Source organism: Schistocerca serialis, unplaced genomic scaffold (genome assembly GCF_023864345.2).
Source record: "Schistocerca serialis cubense isolate TAMUIC-IGC-003099 unplaced genomic scaffold, iqSchSeri2.2 HiC_scaffold_1145, whole genome shotgun sequence".
Classification (NCBI taxonomy): domain Eukaryota; kingdom Metazoa; phylum Arthropoda; class Insecta; order Orthoptera; family Acrididae; genus Schistocerca; species Schistocerca serialis.
The window spans coordinates 45,001-50,000 of NW_026047343.1; the positions used below are offsets into that span (position 1 = coordinate 45,001).

Sequence of the window (5,000 nt, forward strand, 5' to 3'; positions counted from 1 at the left end):
ACCACCAGCATGGAAGAACATCCGGTGCATCCTCTCCGCCACATTACACAATCCACACTATCATAACCAGACCGGGAGGTCCACCCAGAAAACAGAATATCCCACCCTTCCGACATCCGCCATTGCTCAGCTAAGCCACGAACACCCACACATGTCCTACACAGGGGTGCACCCAACATCACAATACTGCCTCCTGTCACAGTACACAAACAATGGCAGGAATGAAAGACACAGATCTGCCACAACCTTGGAATCGGAGCGCCGCCTGTCATGAGCCACAAGTGCATCCTGACGTGACAAATCGGATGATCCCGCAGGCATGCACTTACGATAATCACTATCAACGAACCTGCCGCCCCCTCCCCCCCCAAAATACACCTTTCCCTACAACGTGTACCTTAACCTAAGCTATATTGTACCTTAACCTAAGCGATATTGTACCTTAACCTAAGGTATATCGTACCTTAACCTAACCTACATTGCGCCTTCACCTAACCTACGTTGTACCTTAACCTAACCTACGTTGTACCTTAACCTAACCTACGTTGTACCTTAACCTAACCTACGTTGTACCTTAACCTAACCTACGTTGTACCTTAACCTAACCTACGTTGTACCTTAACCTAACCTACGTTGTACCTTAACCTAACCTACGTTGTACCTTAACCTAACCTACGTTGTACCTTAACCTAACCTACGTTGTGCCTTAACCTAACCTACGTTGTGCCTTAACCTAACCTACGTTGTGCCTTAACCTAACCTACGTTGTGCCTTAACCTAACCTACGTTGTGCCTTAACCTAACCTACGTTGTGCCTTAACCTAACCTATGTTGTGCCTTAACCTAACCTATGTTGTGCCTTAACCTAACCTATGTTGTGCCTTAACCTAACCTATGTTGTGCCTTAACCTAACCTATGTTGTGCCTTAACCTAACCTATGTTGTGCCTTAACCTAACCTATGTTGTGCCTTAACCTAACCTATGTTGTGCCTTAACCTAACCTATGTTGTGCCTTAACCTAACCTATGTTGTGCCTTAACCTAACCTATGTTGTGCCTTAACCTAACCTATGTTGTGCCTTAACCTAACCTACGTTGTGCCTTAACCTAACCTACGTTGTGCCTTAACCTAACCTACGTTGTGCCTTAACCTAACCTACGTTGTGCCTTAACCTAACCTACGTTGTGCCTTAACCTAACCTACGTTGTGCCTTAACCTAACCTACGTTGTGCCTTAACCTAACCTACGTTGTGCCTTAACCTAACCTACGTTGTGCCTTAACCTAACCTACGTTGTGCCTTAACCTAACCTACGTTGTGCCTTAACCTAACCTACGTTGTGCCTTAACCTAACCTACGTTGTGCCTTAACCTAACCTACGTTGTGCCTTAACCTAACCTACGTTGTGCCTTAACCTAACCTACGTTGTGCCTTAACCTAACCTACGTTGTGCCTTAACCTAACCTACGTTGTGCCTTAACCTAACCTACGTTGTGCCTTAACCTAACCTATGTTGTGCCTTAACCTAACCTATGTTGTGCCTTAACCTAACCTATGTTGTGCCTTAACCTAACCTATGTTGTGCCTTAACCTAACCTATGTTGTGCCTTAACCTAACCTATGTTGTGCCTTAACCTAACCTATGTTGTGCCTTAACCTAACCTATGTTGTGCCTTAACCTAACCTATGTTGTGCCTTAACCTAACCTATGTTGTGCCTTAACCTAACCTACGTTGTGCCTTAACCTAACCTACGTTGTGCCTTAACCTAACCCATATTGTACCTTAACCTAACCCATATTGTACCTTAACCTAACCCATATTGTACCTTAACCTAACCCATATTGTACCTTAACCTAACCCATATTGTACCTTAACGTAACCTAATTTGTGCCTTAACGTAACCTAATTTGTGCCTTAACGTAACCTAATTTGTGCCTTAACGTAACCTAATTTGTGCCTTAACGTAACCTAATTTGTGCCTTAACGTAACCTAATTTGTGCCTTAACGTAACCTAATTTGTGCCTTAACGTAACCTAATTTGTGCCTTAACGTAACCTAATTTGTGCCTTAACGTAACCTAATTTGTGCCTTAACGTAACCTAATTTGTGCCTTAACGTAACCTAATTTGTGCCTTAACGTAACCTAATTTGTGCCTTAACGTAACCTAATTTGTGCCTTAACGTAACCTAATTTGTGCCTTAACGTAACCTAATTTGTGCCTTAACGTAACCTAATTTGTGCCTTAACGTAACCTAATTTGTGCCTTAACGTAACCTAATTTGTGCCTTAACGTAACCCATGTTGTGCCTTAACGTAACCCATGTTGTGCCTTAACGTAACCCAATTTGTGCCTTAACGTAACCCATGTTGTGCCTTAACCTAACCTATATTGTGCCTCAACCTAACCTATATTGCGCCTTAACCTGACGCACGTTGTCGCTGAACCTGCTCTGTAATTGTTATGCAACTCGTTAAATTAGTGTAGTGTTGCCTAACCGCAACCCTCGCAATATAGTTCGCTATTCGCACTGCCCGGTCCCCTGTGTATCGCGTCATGTTAAACACCTTGCAGGTGTTGCTGACTTTCCACATGCTCCTGCTATACACTGTAATGTGGATAGCAGCAGGACGTACATGCCCCCCCCCCTTCCCCCCTGCCTTCGCAAGCTGGTCGTTGAGAAGTTTGCATGTTCAATGCCCTTCGCATGCCGACGTACTCAGCCTACGTTGTGGTACGGCCTGTCACCTGTCCGCCGATGTACGCAAAACCCACAAACTGTACTGCACATTGGTCCGTATGTACTGAATGATACATCGTGGCACATGTGTGACCGTACGACGACTGCGCCTAGCAACGGCAGACCATACAGTCCAAATATTGTGCACGCAGCTACGTGTCGTCTCCCTATAAGAGCTGGATTGCAGTGTGGTACGCCATTCAGACGTGTGGGAGGAACGGACGCCCTGGATGGCGATCAGCATGAGCAGTCTGTTGATGTAGTGGAGCGTGTATTCGGACGTAGTCGTCTCTTCTCACACACCGTGATAGCATGTTGCACCGCGTTCCACATCTGCGACATCCTGCAGAGGCCGGCTGACAGTCGTTCGCGCAATGGACACCGCATACGTACGGGGGCTACCTTCCACGTGTTCTCGAGGCGTGCACATGTTGTTGCGTCTATGTGGGCAGACGTAGTGTGTTGTGACACCTGACACAGGCATGCAATACTCGTTGCAAATGGCGATGGACGTCTACGTTTGCTGGTGACGTTACGCAAATGAACAACAGGTAACCCGTTGTGGTGCGGTTGTTCTCGCTAGAGGTGAATCAGTGTTGGCGACGATCGGTCGAGCTATTAACCGGTTGTTTCAGGGATACCCACCATGCCCACGAACGTGAAAGGGGACCCACCATGCCCACGAACGCGAAAGGGGATCTGGGTGTGAGGCGATACGCGGCGGTGGCTGGGTGGGACCGTCCCCGGCCGGTGAGGGGGGGCCGCCCGGCGTGCTGGCAGCGCGGTGCGTGGGCGCACGCGCTACAGCCGGCTGGTGGGGGCGGCCAGTGGCAGGCGCGCCGGCCGACGGACGCGGCAGGCGGCGCAGCTGCGCGCCGGCGCCCCCTGCTCGCGGCGCCTTGCGGCCAAAGTAGGTCCTCGCGGGCCCGGTGCGAAGCGCGGTGGCCATCTGCAGTGTGCTGGTCCGATTGAGGACTGTGTGCGCTGAGGATGCGCCGCCGCCCGGCGCTCGGCGCCGCGACGCCGTCTGCTGCTCGGTCGCCCCAGCGGTTCTCGCAGGTGGTTTGTATCGCAGCTGTGCGGACGTGTTGGCGCGTGCGCTGTGCTGGGAGAGTTCGCTTCGGCACCCAAGTGGGGCTTTTGTCCTTCTGTGGCGCTGGCGTTGGAGCTGCCGGTCACCGTAGGTGGCGCGTGTTGTCTCCCGCCGGCAATGCCACGACAGCACGCTCCCGGGCCTCTGTCGGCAGCGGCAAGCTCAGTTGGGAGCACGGGTGGTCGCACCTAAAGCGTCTACTCGCCTAACTCCGGGCGATTGCGCCTCTCTCGAACCCGACCAAGTACTTAGGACGGCGCTGCGCGCCGCCGGGACCTGAGAGGGTTTCGAGGTGTGTTGTGCAGGGGAGCTCAGCCTCCTCCTGTTTGCAGAATAATTGAGCGGACGCTTGCGTGTTCGCGCGGGCCCCCGGGACACACTCCCGGGCGGCCGGCTGCTCAGCTCTAGTTGACGCAGCTCCCTGGTTGATCCTGCCAGTAGTCATATGCTTGTCTCAAAGATTAAGCCATGCATGTCTCAGTACAAGCCGCATTAAGGTGAAACCGCGAATGGCTCATTAAATCAGTTATGGTTCCTTAGATCGTACCCACGTTACTTGGATAACTGTGGTAATTCTAGAGCTAATACATGCAAACAGAGTCCCGACCAGAGATGGAAGGGACGCTTTTATTAGATCAAAACCAATCGGTCGGCTCGTCCGGTCCGTTTGCCTTGGTGACTCTGAATAACTTTGGGCTGATCGCACGGTCCTCGTACCGGCGACGCATCTTTCAAATGTCTGCCTTATCAACTGTCGATGGTAGGTTCTGCGCCTACCATGGTTGTAACGGGTAACGGGGAATCAGGGTTCGATTCCGGAGAGGGAGCCTGAGAAACGGCTACCACATCCAAGGAAGGCAGCAGGCGCGCAAATTACCCACTCCCGGCACGGGGAGGTAGTGACGAAAAATAACGATACGGGACTCATCCGAGGCCCCGTAATCGGAATGAGTACACTTTAAATCCTTTAACGAGTATCTATTGGAGGGCAAGTCTGGTGCCAGCAGCCGCGGTAATTCCAGCTCCAATAGCGTATATTAAAGTTGTTGCGGTTAAAAAGCTCGTAGTTGGATTTGTGTCCCACGCTGTTGGTTCACCGCCCGTCGGTGTTTAACTGGCATGTATCGTGGGACGTCCTGCCGGTGGGGCGAGCCGAAGGCGTGCG

The 5,000-nt window shown here is 50.9% G+C and overlaps 1 non-coding gene across 1 annotated transcript in view; it reads left to right on the forward strand.

The window, feature by feature from the left end:
• The first annotated feature begins 4,253 nt into the window (after positions 1-4,253).
• LOC126432629 (small subunit ribosomal RNA) overlaps positions 4,254-5,000 on the forward strand; it is a 1,909-nt gene continuing 1,162 nt past the window's right edge. The window contains exon 1 of the ribosomal RNA XR_007578105.1: positions 4,254-5,000. This exon is cut by the window's right edge and continues 1,162 nt beyond it. This is a non-coding gene — a ribosomal RNA (small subunit ribosomal RNA).